We start from the raw sequence: 22,296 nt of genomic DNA, 5'->3' as shown, positions 1-22,296 counted from the left end.
TAGCTTTTACCTTGTCTGTATCCACACTTTAGTCAAGAGGTGAAGTATACATCTCTATCACTTAAATCTGTACTAGGCTTGTGACAATTTTCATTCATTAAATTGCAGTGGAAGTAATACTTATCTAAGTTCTGAAGCTGGGCCTTAGGAGGCCTTGCACGATTACGCTTGTTTTCTAGGATCCTTGTTACTAATACCTGGAATCATCTGAAGGAGAATGTCTTCAAAGGCATATAATCCCATTTGAATCATTATAGATAAACAAATCTCTACATAATCCAGAAACTGACTGTACTCCCATGATTGATCTCAGCTGAGCACAGCCAAAGGTGCCAGAGAATGGTCAAAATCAGATGAACTCAATTTAAACTATGGATTGTAAGTTTTTTTTTAAAAAAAAAACTATCCTATATTTTGGTTTTGCGTATCACACAGCAAACAAGAATTTGTTACTGTATGACTTTTTTAGAATTGTGAAATATAATATATCTTCAGTAAACTTCATTGGCGAGAATAGTCAGAGGCATGCGTCTGCTGGAGGATTTTGTATCTTCCTGTCACTGAGACCAAACCATGACCACTATTAATATCAACTACTTCTTTATAGATCATAAAACATGCTAGCCCCAAATGTGGGTTAAAGTGGGTGTTAGTATGAATTTATGGTGAAATATCTGTTTTTCTTTACCACTGAGAGCATGGTTCATGACAGACAACTGGGAAGATTATTCTTATTTAGATTTCATGGTGTGCTTAGTCCTTTATCACTATCACCTTTATTTTTTATTGTTTATTTTCTGTTTGAGACAGGCTCTTACTCTGTAGCCCAGGATTACCGGTAACCCATTTCATTGCCCATACTGACAGAACTTTAAATAACAGAAATGCAACTCCATATCAAGAAATTTTCTTTTAAGTTTTTGAGGCAAACACAATAGTATAATTGCTGGATCAAATAATAAGTTTGTGTTTAGTGATTTTTTTCAGTTTACAGTTAGTTTTATTTTTCATTTATTTTACGTAACAACCACTGTTTCCTTCCTCTCTTCCAGTTCCCTCCCTCCACCTCCCATCTATTCTTGCTATCAAGTCTTCCTTCCTTCAAAAAGGGGCAGGCCTTCCATGGGAGTCAATAAAGCATATTACATCACTTTAAGGCCGGACCAAGCTCCTCCCCCCTGTATCAAGGCTGGGTAAGGTATAGCTGTGTGGGGAGTACGTTCCAAAATTTCAGCTCAGGGTGCAGGGACTGGCCCTAATAACACTGCTAGGGGCTCACCACACAGACTAAGCTATAGAATTGTCATCCACATAAAGAGGGCTAGGTTGGTCCCATGCAGGCTCCCTAGCTGTTGGTCCGCAGTCTGTGAGCTTCCATTATCTCAGAGCAGCTGTCTCTGTGGGTTTCTCCATAATGATCTTGACCTCCCCTTGCTCATACAATCCCTCCTCCCTCTCAGCAAATGTACATCCAGAGCTCAGCCCAGTGCTTGGCTGTGGATCTCATCAGTTGCTGGATGAAGGCTCACTGTTGACAATCTGATTACAGGAGAAACCCAGTCCAAGCACTCTCTCTACTATTTCTAGTAATATTAGCTTGGGTCATCCCTGTAGATTCCTGGAAGTTTCTCTGGCACCATGTTTCTCTCTAACCCCAAAGTGGCCCCATCTATCAAGATATCTCTTTCATTACTCTCCCACTCATCCAGCCCCCATCTCAACTAACCTTATTCCTCATGTTCTCATTTTCCATCCCTTCCCCTCCATCCCTTCACCCACCCACAGTTATTCAGGAGATCTCATCTATTTCTCCATCTCATGGTGATCCATGAGTCCCTCTTAGGGTCCTCTTTGTTACCTAGCTTCTCTGGGTCTGTGGATTGTAGCCTGGTTGTCCTTTGCTTTACATCTAATATCCACTTATGAGTGAGTACATATCATGTTTATCTTTCTGGGTCTAAGTTACCTCACTCAGGATGATTTTTCTAGTTCCATCCATTTGCCTGCAAATTTCATGATGCCTTTGCTTTTTACCACTGAGTAATAATCCATTGTGTAAATGTATCACGTTTTCTTCATCCATTCTTTAGTTGAGAGGCATCTAGGTTGTTTCCAGGTTCTGGCTATTACAAATAATGCTGAAATGAACATAGTTGAGCAAGTATACTTGTGGTATGATTGAGCATCCTTGGGGTATATGACAGAGACTGTTATCTCTGAGTCCTGAGGTAGATTGATTCCTAATTTTCTAAGAAACTGCCATAATGATTTCCAAAGTGGCTGTACAAGTTTGCATTCCCACCAGCAATGGAGGAGTGCTCCTTTTACTCTACATCCTCTCCAAAAATAACCTACCATTGGTGTTTTTGATCTTAGTCATTCTGACAGGTGTAAGATGGTATTTCAGGGTCTTTTTGATTTGCATTTTCCTGTAGTTAAAGATGTTGAACAATTCTTCAAGTGTATCTCAGCCATTTGAGATTCTTCTGGTGATAATTCTGTACCACCTTTAAAATGGATTATTTGGTATTTTGATGTCTAGTTTTTTTTATTTCTTTATATATTTTAGAGATTAGCCTTCTGTCAGATGTGGGGTTGGTGAATATCTTTTCCCATTCGGTAGATTACTATTTTGTTTTCTTGAGAGTGTCCTTTGCCTTACAGAAACTTTTTAGTTTCAGGATGTCCCAGTTATTAATTGTTGATCTCAGTGTCTATGCTACTTGTGTTATATTCAGGAAGTTGACTCATGTGCCAATGTGTTCAGGGTTACTTCCCACTTCTTCTTTTATCAGGTACAGTGTTACTAGTTTACATTGAAGTCTTTGATCTGTGTGGACTTGAGATTTGTGCATGATGATAGAAATGGATCTATTTGCAGTCTTCTACTTGTTGACATCAGTTAGGCCAACACTATTTGTTGAAGATACTTTCTTTTTTCATTGTACATCTTTGGCATCTTTGTCAAAAATCAAGTGTCCATAGGTGTGGAGATTAGAGTCAGGATCTTCAATTTGACTCCATTGGTCCATGTGTCTGTTTTTATGCCAATACCAAGCTGCTTTTACTACTATAGCTGTATAATAGAGCTTGAAATCAGGGATGGTGATGCCTCTAGAAGTTCCTTTATTGTACAGGATTGTTTTAGCTGTTGTGGGTTTTTTTTTTTTTTGCTTTTCCTTGTAAAGTTGCATATTGTTCTTTTGAGGTCTGTGAAGAATGGTGTTGGGATTTTGGTGAGCATTGCATTGAATCTGTAGATTGCTTTTGTTAAGATTGACTTTCTATTATGTTCATCAATTTTTTCTTCAAAGTCTTAAATTTCTTGTCATACAGATCTGATGGAGGAGAGTTATCTGTCTATGTGTTATTTCATTGGTTAATAAAGAAACTGCCTTGGCTTTTTGATAGGATAGCAGCTTAGATAGGCAGAGTAGACCTAATAGAATGCTGGGAGGAAGAAGGCAGTGAGTCAGACTCCATGATTCTTCTACTTGAGACAGATGTAGGCTAGACTGTTTCCCGGTAAGCCACCACCTCATGGTGTTACACAGATTACTAAATATGGGTTAAAGTAAGATATAAGAGTTAGCCAATAAGAGGCTGAAACTAATGGGCCAGGCAGTGTTTAAATGAATACAATTTGTGTGTTGTTATTTCAGGTGTAAAGCTAACCATGCGGGAACCAGGTGGGATGAAAAGCAGGCCTGCCTGCCTCATCACTACACAGATCTTTCACCTGTTTGGTTAGAGTTACCTCAAGATAATTTATATCATTTGTGGCTATTAAAAAGGGTGTTGTTTCTCTGATTTCTTTCCCAGACCATTTATCATTTGTTTATAGGAAGGTATAGGAGGTTCTTCTGTTCGTGTGTTGCTTTCATTGGTCAAATGAATAAAGAAACTGCCTTGGCCTAGTTGATAGGACAAAACTTAAATAGGTGGAGTAGACAGAACTAAATGCTGGGAAGAAGGCGAGAGACACCATGTATCTTTTGCCAGAGATGGATGCTGGTTAGAATCTTGCCTGTAAGCCACAGTCACATGGTAATACACAGATTATGGAAATGGGTTAAATTAAGATGTAAGAATTTGCCAATAAGAAACTAGAGCTAATGGGCCAAGCAGTGTTTTAATGAATAAAGTTTCTGAGTGATTATTTCGGGTGTAAGCTAGCTGGGCGGCTGGGCCAAACAAAGGGTTTGCCTCTCCCTTGCAACACTGGTATAGGCCACCTCATGTGATCCATTTCTTCAGGACATCAAAACTGGGGGTCAGAAACTCACCTTTTCCCACAAACAGATACTTCCTGTATTCAACATTACCTTCAGGTGATGATGCACATGGATCAGGGCCCTGGATTACCCTCTGAGTTGTATTCCCCTTGCCAACTCAGTGAGCTTCTCCCTACTTTGGAAGGTGTCAGAAGTCTTCTGCCCTTTCCAATATACAGTCACAGAATAAGTTGGAGTGGTTAAAATGACCAAGACGATAAACAGCCTAGATTGGTATAAATGCATTCCTGGTTGTAGAGGCAGCCATTTAACATGCAGTGTGAGTGATCCTATAAGCACAACTAAAGCTAGGGAAGTAGAGGGTCATTGGGTAGATGTTTCTTACGACCACCTCTTTGGTCAACAACAGTGCTGGAGCTATAATAAGCTGAAGGAGATTCACACTAGTAGCTCAGATCCAATAGCTGAAGGATGGATGCAGGAGCCTGTTGCTCTGGGTTAGAGGGACCTAGCATGCTGTCCTGGGTCCCTTCTGTGGCAGTCACTCCTCACCAGGGCTGGAATTCTATTAGGCCATTTCAATTTCCACACTTGAGTCAAATCAGAAAAAAGGCTGGAGAGAGAGAAGGTCAGTTTTTACATCAGTGTTAATTAAAAATGAATCAGAATTCTAAGAGGAGTACTTTAATGTCTTTAATGAAGTCACCCATGACAGGGGTTTAGCAGTCCCTGATTAGATATTCAGCACATATATCTTCATTCCACTGAACTCATTTGTTTACCACATAAAGAGCCAAAACCTCACAGATGCAAGTCTTCAGAACTCTCATTTACTTAGAAATTGCAGTTGAAAGGAAGTAAATCCTCTATAGAGGGAAAGAGTTCATTTCTATTTTGTTTGCCATGTGACTCAGCCAAGAACTGTCTTCATATTTTCTCTCAAAAAGATGTTGAGCTACATAGTATCTTTTATTTTTTCCTAATAATTTTTTGTTTTTTTTTAATTTTATAGTGTAGCTACAACATGTTACATTCTTATGAGCAGTGTATAAGGATTTGTTTTCTGAACTTTGTCTTTATATAAGAAAAACTTATTTTAAATTTAGTCTTTATAATACATATTTTAATGGTTGCAGATTAGCATTGCATTGTGCTTTAGATTGTTTTTTACTAGTTATTGGTGATGCTGAACATCTTTTCATGCAACTATCGTCCATTTATCTACTGCCTTCAGAGAAATGTCTATTCAAACTTTTGCACATTTTTAATGGTTTCTTATTTTATTGCCTGTTGATATGTACAGAAATAGACAATACTATATAAAATAGGAATCAAAGAGAGTAATATTTTATTGTGAAATAGAACTGTATTTTTTACATTTTTAATGCTTAAGTGTAATATTTTTTCATGAAAAATTCTAATCATAGCTTCCCCTCCCGCATACTTTTCCAGATCCTCCCCACCTTGCCAACCCATTCAACTCCATGTCTTCTTTCTTTTTTTAGAAAATAAAAAGGCAAATAAAAACAAATAAATCATAATAAACAAGGAGCATAAAAGCATGAAAAGCACACATGCATGCCAAGACATATATATATATATATATATATATATATATATATATATATATATACCCATGAAACCTATAAATCCCCAAAATGACTGATAAGAACAGATACTACACTTGATCTTAGCCAAAAGACCAGACAGGAGGACCAATGGAACTGAACTGAAAACCCAGATATTAATCCACACACCTACAAACAGATGATTTTTGACAACAAAGCAAAAAATATAAAATGGAAAAAAGAAAGCATACTTAACAAATGGTGCTGACATATCTGAATATCAACATGTAGAAGAGTGAAAATAGATTCATATTTATCACCATTCACAAAACTCAAGTCCAGATGAATCAAAGATCTCAACATAAAGCCAGCTACATTGAACCTCATAGAAGAGATAGTGGAAGGTACACTTGAACATATTGGCACAGGAAACCACTTCCTAAATATATCGCCAGTAGCAGAGACACTGAGAGGAACAATTAATAAATGGGAGTTCCTGAAACTGAAAAGCTTCTTTAAGGCAAAGGAAACGGTCAACAAGACAAAATGGCAGCCTACAGAATTGGAAAAGATCTTCACTAACACCACATCAGACAGAGGTCTGATCTCCAAAATGTACAAAGAACTGAAGAAATTTGTCATCAAAGACAAAACAAAATAAAAACAAAAAAATCAAACGATCCAATAAAAAATGGAGTAGATACCTAAACAGAAATCGCAAGAGAGGAATCTAAATTGCTGAAAGACACTTAAGGAACTGCTCAATATCCTTGACTATCAGAGATATGCAAATTAAAACAACTCTGAGATTCCATTTTACACCTGTAAGAATGGCCAAGATCAAAAACACTGATGACAACTTATACTGGAGAGGTTGTGGGGTAAAGGGAACACTCCTGCATTGCTGGTGGGAGTGCACGCTGGTACAGCCCCTTTGGATATCAGTATGGCAATTTCTCAGAAAATTACAAAACAACCTTCCTCAAGACCCAGTCATGCCACTTGTGGGTATATATCCAAAGGATGCTCAATCGTATCACAAAGACATGTGCTCAGCTATGTTCATAGCAGCATTGTTTGTTATAGCCAGGATCTGGTAACAACTTACATGCCTCTCAACTGAAGAATGGATAAGGAAAACGTGGTACATTTACACAATGGAGTACTACACAGCAGAAAAAATAACGACATCTTAAAATTTGCAGGCAAATGAATGGAGCTAGAAAACATCATATTGAGTGAGATAACCCAGACCCAGAAAGATAAATATCACATGTGCTCACTCATGAGTAGTTTTTAGACATAAATCAAAGAAAACCAGCCTACAAATTACAATCCCAGAGAACCTAGACAATAAGGAGGACCCTAAGAGAGACATATTTTGATCTAATCTACATGGGAAGTAGAAAAAGACAAGATCTCCTGATAAATGGGGATCATGGGGACCATGAGGGAGGGCTGAAGGGGAGGGGAGGGGAAGGGAGGAGAGCAGAGAAAAGTGTAGAGCTCAATAAAATCAATAAAAAAAGAAAAAAACCAAATGAAAACCACAATATATAAGCAAAAGACCAGTAAGGAAAAAATGCCCAAACTAGGCTATATAAAACAAAAAGCATGGAAGTACCTAAATCTCCAATAACAACTGTTTGACTAATAATGTAGAATATAGTTTCAGCAGGCCATTATCTCACCATAGTATAGAAAATCTGAAACATTTAATAATATGGATGAAATGTGAATATATCACCTAAGTAAAATAAGTCATTCATTAAAAAAATTGTGTTGGTAAGCTGAGTCATGCAGGAGAATCAAAGAAAGAAAGATACTGAAGGATGTAATGAAGGAATAGTCCTGAGGAGTGAACCACAAGCAGCCTTGCATAAGTGTTTTTATTGATTGTTAAACAAAAATTACTTTCAGCAAGTCAATTTCTGCATACTAGAACCTTTGATTTGATCTAGGAGTTGTCTGAAGGAACATATTGCCAAGCAATTATCAGTCATTTGAAGACTTCTGGTTTGCCAGAAATGCATGCCTTGTGACTGAAGTTATGCAAAGGTTCTGAAGCTCCTACGGGAAAAACAACTCCATAAATCTCTGATAACAATCACTACTTAGAAAAGATGACTTCAATGCCTCAGTGTGCTATCACTCCAGAGTTTGTGCCAGGTACAATGGCTCTACTGAATTTCTCATTACATTATTGCTCCATGGTTCTACTTATATGAAGTTTCTAAAGATAGGCAAACTCATCAGTCATAGAGAATATTGGTGTTTTCCAGGTTTGAGGGGAAGAGGACAATGGCAAGTCAGGAATTAACAAATTAATGAAAGATAAGAAATTTATAGAGCTTTTCTGGACAATATTACCTCTCTGTGTTCCATTCTTAAAAGTTTCTTTAGAGTTGATTTTATAATAAATATTATTACTACAATGCAATATAATAAAAAGTAGCTTTGTGTGGTGAAGTATACTTTTATTTCCAGTGCTTAAGAGGTAGAGACAGAAGGATTGAGGGTTGAAGGCCATTCTTGCCTACATAGTGAGTGGAAGCCAACCAGTTTGTGGTTATAATAACTCATCTCAAAAAAAGAAATATGTAAATAAATAGCCAAAAGTTAACTAAAAGGAGAATATATATATATGTGTGTGTGTGTGTGTGTGTGTGTGTGTGTGTGTGTGTATTACAATATAATTATATGTGTTAATAATAATACATTATGGGGAATGTCCTGATTCCAAAAATCCTATGCTGAGTGGTTTCTTTTTTATCTTTTTTATTAATTTGCTTTTTATTTTACATTTTTTTCATTTTACATATCAATTCCAGTTCCCCCTCCCTCCCCTCCTCTTCCTCCTGTTTCCTCCACCTTCCCTTGCTGCCCCATACCCATCAACTCCTCATAGGGGATAAAGCCTCCCATGGGGAGGCAACAAAGCCTGGCAATATCAAGTTGAGGCAGGACCAAAGGCCCTCTCCTTTGTATCTAGGCTGAGCAATGTAACCCTCCATAGGGAATGGGCTCCAAAATTCCAGATCTTGCATTAGGGACACATCCTAGTCCCACTGCCAGTGGCACCACAAACTTCCCAAGCTATACAACTGTCACCAACATTCAGAAGGCCTAGTCCAGTCCTATTCCCCAGCTCTCAGTCCAGAGTCAGTGAGCTTCCACTATCTCTGGTTAGCTGTCTTCATCATGATATTGACCCCTTTGCTCGTATTATGGCTCCTCCCTCTCTTTGTCTAGAGTTCCAGATCTATGCCCAATGCTTAGCTGCGGATCTCTGCATCTGCTTCCATCAGGTACTGGGTGAAGGTTCTATGATATCAATTAGAGTACTCATCAAGAGAAGGCCAGTTCAGGTACCCTCTTCACTATTGCTTGGAGTCTTAGCTGGGGTCATCCTTGTGGATTCCTAGAAATTTCTATAGCACCAAGTTTCTCCCTAATCCCATAATGAATCCCTTTATCAAAATCTATCTTTCCTTGCTCTCCCTGTCTGTCCCTCCCCCCAACTTTACAATCTGGTTCTCCCATGTTCTCCTCCCCCTCCATTTCTGTTTACCCTTCCCCCTCTCCCATGCTCCCAATTTACTCAGGAGATCTTTTCTATTTCCCCTTCCTAGGGGATCCATGCATATCTCTCTTAGTGTCCTCCTTGCTACATAGCTTCTCTGAGGTTATGAACTGTAGGATGGTTATTTTTTGCTTTATGTCTAATATCCACTTATGAGTGAGTACATACCATTTTTGTCTTTCTGGGTATGAGTCACTCAGGATGATTTTTTCTAGTTCCATCCATTTGCCTGCAAATTTCAAGATGTCATTGTTTTTTACTGCTGAGTAATGCTCTATTGTGCAAATGTACCACATTTTCTTTATCCATTCTTCAGTTGAGGGGCATCTAGGTTGTTTCCAGGTTCTGGCTATTGCAAATAATGCTGCTATGAACATAGTTGAGCAAATGTCCTTGGGTTAAGAACATGCATCCTTTAGGCATATGCCCCAATGTGATATTGCTGGGTACTAATATAGATTGATTCTCAATTTTCTGAAAACCACTGTATTGATTTCTAAAGCAACTGTACAAGTTTGGATTCTCACCTATAACATGAATTCTAATTGGTTTTAATAATAAAAAACCAGAGTCAGGTATAGTGGTTAATTCTGAAGTTCAAAGAAGCAGAGAGGCCAGTCACTAGGGAGTTCTTTTACCTCTACCAATGTTCAGACTGAAGGGGTGGTCCTGTCCTCAAACTGTGTCTCCAGACTCCATCATCTGTCTCTACAAAACCTCAGACTGCAACTGTCTCCACCAAACCTTAGAGTGCACTGAGTCTCTGGTTCCTTCTGCCTTATATTCCTCTCCATCCAGCCTTATGACACCTGTCTCCACCTCCCTAGAGCTGGGATTAAAGGCTTGTGACCCCAAGCGCTGAGATCATCTTTGTGTGAACTCTGTTTCTCTTTTAGACAGGTTCAATCTTGTGAAACCCAGAGTAGCCTTGAACTAACAGAGAACCCTCTGTTTCTGTCACCCGAATGCTGAGACTAAAGGTGTGCCACCATTCTCTGGCCTTTAATGGCTTAACTCTGTACTCTGATCTTCAAGCAAGCTTTATTTGTTAAAACATAAACAAAATATCACTACACCCACCAGCAGTGGAGGAAGGTTCCCCTTACTCCACATCCTCTCCAGCATAATCTGTCATCAGTGTTTTTGATCTTAACCATTCGGACAGGTGTGAGATGCTATTTCAGATTTGATTTACATTTCCCTGATGGCTAAAGATGTTGAGCAATTCCTTAACTGCATTTTAAGATTTGAGATTTCTGTTGAGAATTCTCATTTTAGATCTGTACCCCACTTTTTAATTAGATTATTTGGTATTTTGATGACTCATTTCTTGAGTTTCTTGTGTATTTTGGAGATCAGCCCTCTGTCTAATGTGGGGTTAGTGACGATCTTTTCCCATTCTGTAGGTTGTCGTTTTGTATTGTTGACAATGTTGCTGAGTGGTTTCTGATACTGATGTTAAGCTTTCAGTACTATACTATAATCCTCTTTTTAAAATTTTAGCACAAATATGAACTGGCTCTTTAGAGCCCATTCGCTGTGGACAGATACTTTGCTCAGATTAGATACAAGGGGGAAGGCCTTGGTTCTGCCTCAAGTGATGTGAAAGATTTTTTTTTAAATATTTATTTTATTTATTTATTATGTATACAATATTTTGTCTGTGTGTATGCCTGCAGGCCAGAAGAGGGCACCAGACCTCTTTACAGATGGTTGTGAGCCACCATGTGGTTGCCGGGAATTGAACTCAGGACCTTTGGAAGAGCAGGCAATGCTCTTAACCACTTGACACCCAATGGGAAGCTTTACCCTCTCTGAGGAGTGGTTGAGGGTAGGGTGAGTTGCAGTTGGGAGGAGTGTGAGGATGAGAGAAAGAGGGAACTGGGATTTGTATGTAAAATAAGACTTTTAAAAACATTGTATTTGTGTGTTTACTGTGTGTGTTTACCCAGGTACACATGTATGTTGAAGCATGGATGGGAATCAGAAGGAAGCATGAGAAAGTTTGTTTTCTTACCATATGGATCCTGGGGATTAAAAATAGAGCAGAAGTCTTTGCAGTAAATGCCTTTATTCATTGACTATCTGTCTAGCCCTCCTAATAGATTTTAATAGCTTACTTAGTTTATAGAATTGAGATGGAATGAAAATTCATATGTAATACTTCTAGATATTTATTATACATTTATTAAAATACTACAGTCTAATTGCCTCTACTTCTATCCATAATTAGACCTTTTTCTTTCTTTCTTTCTTTCTTTCTTTCTTTCTTTCTTTCTTTCTTTCTTTCTTTTCTTTCTTTCTTAAAAATTTCCACATCCACCCCTCCTCCCATTTCCTTCCCACTCCCACCTCTCCCCCTCCCCCTCCTTCTCCAGTCCTAAGAGCAGTCAGGGTTTCCTAACCTGTGGGAAGTCCAAGGTCCTCCCCGCTCCATCCAGGTCTAGGAAGGTGAGCATCCAAACAGACTAGGCTCCGACAAAGCCAGTCCATGCAGTAGGATCAAAACCCAGTGCCATTGTCCTTGGCTTTTCAGTCAACCCTCATTGTCAGCCACATTCAGAGAGTTCAGTTTGATCACATGCTCCATCAGTCCCAGTCCAGCTGGCGTTGGTGAGCTCCCATTAGATCAGCCCCACCGTCTCAGTGGGTGGACACACCCCTCGCGGTCCTGACTTCCTTGCTCATGTTCTCCCTCCTTCTGCTCCTCATTTGGACCTTGGGAGCTCAGTCAGACCTTTTCTTTAATCCTCAAAATAATATTCTAGTTTCAAATTTCAAATATTAAAGATAATAGAATTAATATATGACAAAGAGCTTATGTACTCTAGAAAATAAAGCATGCAAACAGTCCAAAAATCAGCATAAATGTGTTCTCATGTATGTATGCAGGTATTCCTGCATGTGTTTCTGTGCATCCATGTGGCAGACTAAAGTTGACATTGGGAGTCTTTCTGGGTCACTGCATTATACTCAGTTTTCACTGTCAATTAGCAGTACTGAAAATTCACAAGAGGGAACTAATTATTGTGGGTAGACAAAAGACCAGTCAGTTAGATATTTAAAAAGAACGTTAGGAAACTGACTAGAAAGTGGATACACGTGAGATCATTTCAAAGATAGAAAAAAAACCCTCTAGAAACATGGTAATTAGTCTGTAGTGGATCTCCATTAAGTACAGTCAGTTGAACTTGTGTAGCTTGTTTGAATTCTTGTGGTGCTTTTTATATAGGCCACCTATGCAATGTTTCTTCTAGAATGGCTTGTAGTATCTGTCTCACTGAGACATCACATTCTTCACATGGTAGGTAGGTAGATAGATAGATAGATAGATAGATAGATAGATAGATAGATGGATGGATGGATGGATGGATGGATGGATGGATGGATGGATGGATGGATGGACGGACGGACGGACGGACGGACGGACGGACGGACGGACGGACGGACGGACAGACAGATAGATAGATAGATAGATTTTAAATACTTCATTCTCCATAACCTACACTTTTTTAATTTGATTCACTGCTTCTGCATTGAGAGCCAAGTTTTGGATGTTTCAAAAGATCACCGTGTGCCCTGAGGTTCTTTTTCTTGGAAATAGAACAGCACTGGCCACACAATTATTTTTCCCCTTTGCTATTGTTTTGTTTTCAACTGAGTCAAGTGTTCCACCCCTCTGTTTTAGTTCCATTTCAAAATCCATTACTCTGTGGGTACATCCTTTTTAGCCTTTTTCCATTTAGAGGGTTTCTACATGTGTAAGAACAAAGGACCCTTTGGATGTTTTCTTCTACTTCAGTTGCTTTCAATGTGATTTTTGGCTGCAGACCAAATCATTAAATCATCAGTGCTGGCATTTTCCATTGCTTTATTTTTTGTCCCTTTGCTAGTACTACTTCTCCACAGAGTAATTTTTTCCATACCAGTTCTTATATAGAATGTTTCAGTGAGTGTATAAAGAACAATGAAAGATAATCAAGGCTTTAACCTTGGAATACTAGAATTTTTATGTTGCTCCTGAATAACAGCAAGATATAATATAATTCTTGGTGTGACAAGTAAGTCTATAGTTTATGGCCCTAATGTGATTTTTCCAGTATAATGTCATAGGTGACTTCTCTATGTAGTAACAGCTGTCTCTCAATAGAAATAAGAGATGGGCTTCAGAACTGTCCATAGACACCTGAATCTACAGATGCTCAAATGCTGTACAAAATAAAAGATACAAGGCTGGTTTATTGGTTAATAGTGCTTCCTACACTAATGTGAGGGCCTGAGTTTGGATCCTAGCAAAACTTAGCAAGCTGGATATGGTCTCACATGTGCATGGAACCCTAGCACTATGGGGAAGCAAAGACAAGAAGATTTATGAATTTAACTTGTCATTATTCTAGCTGGAAAAATATTAACTCCAGATTCATAAAGACACCCTCAAAAGAATAATGGGTATAATAGAAAAATATATTCAATGTTCTCCTCTAACCTCTGTACACATGGATATATATTTGATTTGCTACATATGAGGCTATGCTACACACATGTATATCTGATACATGTATATACAAAATAAAGTATTTGTGTGGTACCAGTTCACAACAATTTCTTCTTTTCATCCTCCATCTCTCTATACATGAATATATGTACATAGATACAATATATATATATTATAAATATTGGAGCATATGTGAGGGCACTAAATGACAGGTCCCCATGAAGGACGTAGGTATTGGATCTCCTGAAACTATACTAAGAACTAAATTTATGTACTCTGCAAGAGCAGTACGCACCCTTAAACACTGAAACATCTTCCTAGCCACTTATAATATATTTAAAATATCTTTACATTGTTTTAAATACTTAAATAAATTATAAATGCTATGGAAATATACTATATTACTTATGGGATAATATCAAGAAAAACAAAACCTAAGTGTTCAGTACAGATACAATCCCCCACCCCACCAATACTTTTAACTTACTGTTGGTTGAGTTTATGGGAGACAAGCAGATAAAAATGTAGAGTTCAATAAAAATTAATAAAAAATAAAAAAGAGCTTATGGATGCACAACATATCCAAAGATACAAAAGATAAACTATACTTATGTTTCTAAACCATCAGGTCTTTGCTGATACTAGAACTTCTGCTATGAAAACCATTTCTTTATGTACTACTAAATAATCTTCAAATTCTAACTCAATATTTTACATCCTTTATAACTTGAATTTGTACATTGTCTCAGTCAGAATCACCTAAAGTAACAAGTGATTTCTAAATGTCAGTTTCTTAATTTTATTTCATTTACAGTGTTAGTTTTTGGATATGGAACATTAATAGATGGATCATGTGCTGAAAGCTTTATCTTCATTAAGAGATGACACCTCTGAACTTAATAAAACCTTGAGTGATTGTAGCAAATCTTTCTCTGTCCCACCAGTCAGCTCCCAAATCATGACATGGAGACATATTATAAGTTATGAAAGCTCAACCATTTCTATTAATTGAATTAAACAATTTCTATTAATTTACTTTCTGCCTCACTACTTTATTTCCTCATCTCCATAGTGCTCATCATTCTTGCTTTGTGACCCCTGGTATCTCTTCTTTCTTCTTCCCAGCATCCTCTCTTCCCTGAAAATCCTGACAAGCTATTGGTCATTTAGCTTTTTATTAAAAACAATCTAAGTAACACATTTTCACAGTGTATAAAAAGATTATTCCTCAACAATTGATTCATAATATGATGACATTATTGAGAAATGCTTCTACTTAAAAGGAATATGTGACAGGGAGCATGCCATAAAAAGATATAATTTGCCTTTAGCCTCTTTATATATCTCTCTGCTTTATGCTTCTATGAGGTGTGCAGATATATCCTAGTGTACATTTCTTCCATGATATTCTACTTCATTATAGGCCTAGAAACATGGCTCCAAGTGACCATGGACAAATACCTTCCAAAATGAGTGAAAAATATATCACTACTGTCTTGTATTTATAGCAGATCATGCCACACCAATGAAAATGTGACTAATAAAAAAGGCACTAAGCATTAGTTTCATTTTTGTGTCAGAAACTACCATGTGGGTTAGATGCTGTTTGAACTTGTCAGTGGGTGAAATTTGGAGAAATTTGGAGAAGCTGGCCAGATGAGGTTAAAAGTACTAGAAAATGAGCTTAATGTATAATTTTTGTATGACCCCAGAAGACAAAAATTTAGTAAATAGATCTGTTCATAAAGTTTTCAGATGGAAATAAGTCCTTCATTGGATATTGGTTACTTGCATATTGTATTCTGTAGGTAGAAGCTGCTTGTTCATTTCCCAGTTGCCCAGATCTGAAATAATCACACAGAAACTATATTAATTAAAACACTGCTTGACCTATTAGCTTAGGCTTTTTATTTACTAACTCTTACATCTTAAATTAATCCATGCCTTTTATTTTGTATTTTACCACGAGGCTCGTGGTTTACCAGTAAATTTCCGGGGCATCTGTCTCCTTTGGCAGCTGCATGGCATCTCTTTGACTCTACCTTCTTTTCTCCTCTATTTCTGCTTGGAATTCCTGCCTTGCTCTGTTCTTCCTGCCATAGGCACAAAGAAGATTCTTTACTAACCATTGGTAGCAAAACACATTCACTACATATGGAGGAGAATCCCACATCAGTATTCTGCCAAAGAATTTGCCCATATATTTATCATGGTCTGAGACTTTCTAAGATACTGAGTTTAAAAGTTGTCTTAGGGTTTCTCTTGCTCTGGAGAGACAATACTACAAAAACATGACCACATCCACTCTTATGAAGGAAACCATTTAATTAGGGCTGGCTTACAGTTAAGAAGTTAAGACCATTATCTTCTTGATGAGACATGGTGGTATGCAGACAGACATGGTGCTAGAGAAGTAGCTAAGAGATTTACAACTGAATCCACAGGGAGCAGGAAGAGAAAGTGAACCAAAATCTGCCTGATTTGAGCATCTGAGACCTCCAGTCCTGCCCCCAGTGATACACTTTCTCTAACAAGATCACATCTACTCCAACAAGGCCACACCTCCTAGTAAAGCCAATTCCTATGAGTCTATGGGGGACATTTTCTTTTGAACCACCTCAAAGATGATAAGTTGTTAAATGGGTGGAGGAAATTTTAAGACAGTCCAGCATTCGAGTTGTGACATGGGTTTTAATCTGATCATATTGAGACATGAGAACCAAAATCAGAACAAAAATATAAAAAATTTACAGATTATCCAGAAGAGACACATGTATAAATGTGGGGTCAAAGAAAGCATAGTTATTAAAAGACTAGCCCTGTCAAAATCGAACCAAAGCTTTTTGCATTGCTATAATAAGAAAAATACTTTAGCTCTTTAGCTGGCATACACCTCTAATCCCAGTACTTGAAAAACAGAGGTAGGAGGACCTCTGTGAGTCTGAGGACAGTTTAGTCTAAATAGTGAGTCCAGGCCAATAGAGGCTACATAGTGAGCCTGTGTCTCAAGAAGAAAGAAAGAAAGAAAACAAAGATGCTTTAAAAGCCCTTCAGGAATTTGTGAGCCCCAACCCATTTCAGAGTCAAAAGCATACAAGTGCAAACTTATTTATCAGCTTTTCTCTTGAGATTGAGTGTCATTTGAAAACCCTGTTCATACAGGTCCACTCTGAGGATGTTTTCCTGTATTTAGATGCTAAGTACTCAAACACCACTTCATTGTAGTCTGAAGTGCCCAACCACTGCTTGAACTGGCAGTAAAACTTGGCATTTATAGTTCAGATTGTGCTAGTTTTGCAGACATGAAAAATGCAAGTCAGGTAATTCCAACCAAATTTCTAAGAAAAGCCTATAAAGTTGGGCAATATGTGATAGTAATATATTCCTTGTAGACAACTTTGAAAAGATTGGTGCATGAAGCTGTGAGGGTGAAGTCTAAGCTATAAAGAAGATCCAAAGAAGTTAAAGACAATAGAAATGTGGAATGATTGCTGTGGAAACCTACAGGTAGTGAGAAGAGTCAGCCCAAAAAAGAAGCTATGTAGACCACACCTGGAAAAGTCAGAAGGGCAGGGCTTCCAAATCCATTGGAGCTCACACCATGCCACCATATTCCCCACATATGGTGCCTAGACCTACAACACTTAAGCTTTCTCTTTGTGGGTTTCAGTATTACTTTGGTTTAATTTCTCTTTTTTTATTATTATTTTTTTTCTTTTCCAATTATTTTTTTATTCTTTTTTTTTATTGAGAAAGAAAAAAAATTTCCGCCTCCTCCCAGCCTCCCCCCCTCTCCCCCTACTCTCCCCCTCCCTCACGAGTCCGAAGAGCAATCAGGGTTCCCTGCCCTGTGGAAAGTCCGAAGTCCTCCCCCCTCCATCCTGGTCTAGGAAGGTGAACATCCAAACTGGCTAGGCCCCCACAAAGCCAGAACAAGAAGTAGGATCAAAACCCAGTGCCATTGTTTATTATTATTTTTATTTTTTTCAATTTATTTATTTATTAAAGATTTCTGTCTCTTCCCCGCCACCGCCTCCCATTTCCCTCCCCCTCCTCCGATCAAGTCCCCCTCCCTCATCAGCCCGAAGAGCAATCAGGGTTCCCTGCCCTGTGTGAAGTCCAAGGACCACCCACCTCCATCCAGGTCGAGTAAGGTGAGCATCCAAACTGCCTAGGCTCCCACAAAGCCAGTACGTGCAGTAGGATCAAAAACCCATTGCTATTGTTCTTGAGTTCTCAGTAATCCTCACTGTCCGCTATGTTCAGCTATGACCTCATTCCTCCTGTTTGGAATAGGAATATGCTGTATGCAGCATGACTTGGTCCTAGGAACCTAATAGCGGTGATAAGGAATGAAGAAAGTGCATATATATGGCTATAAGTACAGAAAGGGGGATTAGGTGGACAAGTGCTAATTCTGATGGAGTGGCATCAACTATATAACAACCAGGAGCCTCAGTGTGTTTATTATTTATAGTATGAGAAAGAGCAGTTAGTCTCTGTGGGAGATCTCTGTTTTGCCTTTAGGCATTTGAGAAAATCATTTTCTTAAACAGAACACTCAGTTATAGAACTTATACTTCAGCGGCTCTATGTGACAGAAAATATATAATATAAAGAAAAATATTTATAAAAGTTACTAATGAAACAACACCCAATAGTAATGATGAATACTATGAAGGGATGAAAATCTGATGTCTGGAGTTGAGACTTTATAACATCCAGCATATTCTATATTCAATAAATTATATCATATCCATAAAAGCAGAAGAAGGTAGGGCTTGTTCTTATAGAAAAATAAATTAATAAGAATTTTCATTGGGGTAACCAAGACACTATTATTTTTCTAGATAGAAATAGTAAATAAACTGCCTTAAATATGTTTAACGAGTTAAAGGAAACCCCAGAAATAGAACTAAAGAGTAACAAAAGAACACTTTGCAAAATAGAGGATACAAACAAGTAGAGAAAGTGCCCTCAAAGAACCAAATAAAAATTCTGGTTGTGAAAAGTAAAATAATTGAAATGATCATTTGCTAAGGAGATCCAATAAAATTTGACCAGGTAAAAGAAAAAAAATAACTTGAAACCCTTTCTCAAAAAACAAACAAAAAAAAAGAAAGAAAAAAAAAAAGACTGGTCAATTGATGTAATCTAATCTGACAAGCAAAGTATGAATAAAGAACAATGAGCAAAGCTTAAGGAGTCCCCCCTTCTCTCTCTCTCTCTCTCTCTCAAGTCGATCAAAGACCTCAACATAAATCCAGTTACACTGAACCTGATAGAAGAAAAAGTGGGACGTAGTCTTCAATGTATGGGCACAGAAGACTGCTTCCTAAATATAACCCCAGTAGCAAAGACACTGAGAGCAACAATTAATAAATGGGACCTACAGAAACTTAAAAGCGTCTATAAGGAAAAGGACATGGTAAATAAGACAAAACAGCAGCCTACAGAATGGGAAAAGATATTCACCAACTCCACATCTGACAGAGGGCTGATCTCCAAAATATATAAATAACTCAAAAAACTAAACATCAAATTATCAAATAATGAGATTAAAAGATGGGGCACAAGTCTAAACAGAGAATTCACAATAGAAGAATATCAAATGACCTAAAGACATTTAAGGAATTGTTCAACATCCTTAGTTGTTGTGGGAGAATGCGGGGCCTTTTTGTTCCATCCCACCTGGCTAGCTTACACCCAAAATAACCACACTAAAACTGTATTAATAAAATTACTGCTTGGCCCATAAGCTCTAGCCTCTTATTGGCTAACTCTCACATCTTGATTCAATCCATTTCTAATAATCTGTATGTCACCACAAGGTCGTGGCTTACTGTGAAAGATTCAGCATGTCTGACCTGGCAGCTTCATGGCGGCTTGGCTCTATCTGCTGATTTTTTTCTCCCAGAATACTGTTCTGTCTTCTCCGTCTATCTAAGTTCTGCCCTATCAGGCCAAGCAGTTTCTTTATTGATTAACCAATGAAAGCAATACAAATACAGAAGGACCTCCTACACCACTTAGTCATCAGGGAAATTAAAATCAAAACAATTCTTAAATACCATCTTACACCTGTCAGAATAGCTAAGATCAAAAACACTAATGACAGCTTTTGATGGAGAGGGTGTGGAGTAAAGGGGAACACTCCTCCACTGCTGGTGGGAGTGCAAACTAGTACAGTCAAATCAGGAAAATGGGAATCAATGTACCTCAAGATCCAGCAATACCACTCTTGGACATGTACCCAAAGATTATCACATACCACAAGGACACTTGCTTAACTATATTCACAGCAGCATAATAGTCAGAACCTGGAAACAACCTAGATGCTCCTGAACTGAAGAACATGTGATACATTTTTACAATGTAGTATTACTCAACTGCAAAAAACCAATGACATCATGAAATTTGTAAGCAAATGGATGGAACTAGAAAAAAATCATCCTGAGTAAGGTAACCCAATCCCAGAAAGACAAACACAGTGTGTATCAACATAAGTGGATATTAGATGTAAAGCCAAGGATAACCAGGCTACAATCCACAGACCCAGAGAAGCTACGTAATAAGGAAGACTCTAAGAGAGATGCATCGATTGTCCTGGAAAGGGGAAATAGATAAGCTCTCCTGGGTAATCTGGGAGGGGGTAAAGAGGAGGGGATGATGGTTGTAAACATGACGGAACAAGACGGTTGAGTTGGGAAAAGGATGGAGAGAGAATGATGAAAGAGATATTTTGACAGAGGGAAACATTACACTTTTAGGGAGAAAGCTGGCATTAGGGAAATTCCCAGTAATCCACAAGGTTGACCCCAGCTAAGACTCCTAGCAATAACAGAGAGAGTGACTGATCTGGACTTCTCCTGTAATCAAATTGGTGACTACCCTAATTGTCATCATAGAACCTCCATACAATAACAGATGGAAGCAGATGCAGAAATCCACAGCCAAGCATTGGGTGGAGCTCTGGGATTCCAATTGAAGAAAAGGAGGAGGGATTAAGAGAGCAAGGAGGCTTAAGAATATGACAGGGAAACCCCGAGACAGCTGACCCAAGCTCCTGGAACCTCGAAGACTCTGGACTGACAGCTGGGGTGCTTGCATGAGGCAGAACTAGGCCTTCTACATGTAGGTGACCATTGTCTGGCTTGGCCTGTTTGTGGGACCCTTGACAGTGGGACTAGGATCTATCCCTGGTGCATGAACTGGCTTTTTGGAGGCCATAACTTTGGTGGGATGCCATGCTTAGCCTTGATTCAGGGGGAAGTGGCTTGGTCCTACCTCAACTTCATGTGCCAAGCTTTGTTGACTCCCCATGGGAACCTTTACCCTTTCTGTGTAGTGTATCTCAGGGTGAGGGGAGGTGGAGGAAAATAGGAGGAAGGGAGAGAGAGGGACTGTGGTTGATATATATATATATATATATATATATATATAATTTTAATTAATAAAAATAAAAAGGATGAAATCATGATAATAACCAAAGTAATGAGATTTAAAAAAAACTATTTTGAATGCTATTGAAATTAAGTATTATTAATTCAAACTTGAATATTATAAAGATATTAATTATAATTTACAAGGTAATAAATAACAAAAGGATTAAAACATATATTAAATGAATGGATAAGATTAATAAAATTGTCAAAATTATATACTTGAGAGATTATTAAATAAAGAAGGGGAGAATTCTAGGTATTGAAGAAAAAATATTTATATGATAGAGAAAGCAAATTAAAACTCATAGAAATACTTCCTCACTAGTAGTTGCTACCAATATAGATAGATTGAGCTCATTAACTAAAAGATAAAGTTGTAGAATGGTCAGACAGAGATCTAATTCTTAATGTCCTCAAAATATTCAATTTATAGCAAAGAACAAAAGTAAATTGAGTTTGAGAGAGTGGAAAATGCAACTGTCTAAAAATTGTCATGAGCAAAAGTCGTCTGTGGTGATTATACTAGTACTGACCCAATAAACTATAATATATAAAGTATACAACTGACAGAAAAAGGCATCATCTATATTTTTAAAGTGTCAACCATCAAGGATGTTGTTAAGTGTTCTGTCAAAGTAACACATACCTGAGAAAAAGACAACTAATAAAGATTTATTTAGGCTAATTATTTTGGGAGTTTCAGGTGATGGTTATTTGGCTTTAATGCTTTTGCACCTTTGCCGATCTATCACATCATTCTGGGACACATGCAATAGAACCAAAGATTTTACCCCATAGTTGGGAAGAAAAATTAATAAGGCAAGGATCCTACAGTTGCTTTCAAGAAGGTCAAAAGACACTGTTCTAGTTTTCATCTTCCAAATTCCATCCTGGAGAATGTCTTCAAAATATTTGCCTCTCAGAGACATTCAAGATACAAATTACAGGATATAGATATACATATATAGAT

The 22,296-nt window shown here is 37.9% G+C and overlaps 1 pseudogene; it reads right to left on the bottom strand.

Annotated features, from left to right (window-relative positions):
* Window positions 1–5,808: 5,808 nt before the first annotated feature.
* Window positions 5,809–5,949, bottom strand: LOC113457459 (annotated as a pseudogene).
* Window positions 5,950–22,296: the final 16,347 nt, after the last annotated feature.

This window comes from Microtus ochrogaster, chromosome X (assembly GCF_000317375.1).
Source record: "Microtus ochrogaster isolate Prairie Vole_2 chromosome X, MicOch1.0, whole genome shotgun sequence".
NCBI lineage: Eukaryota > Metazoa > Chordata > Mammalia > Rodentia > Cricetidae > Microtus > Microtus ochrogaster.
Note: the sequence above shows the minus strand (reverse complement) of the source record. Positions and strands in the feature narration are given on the sequence as shown.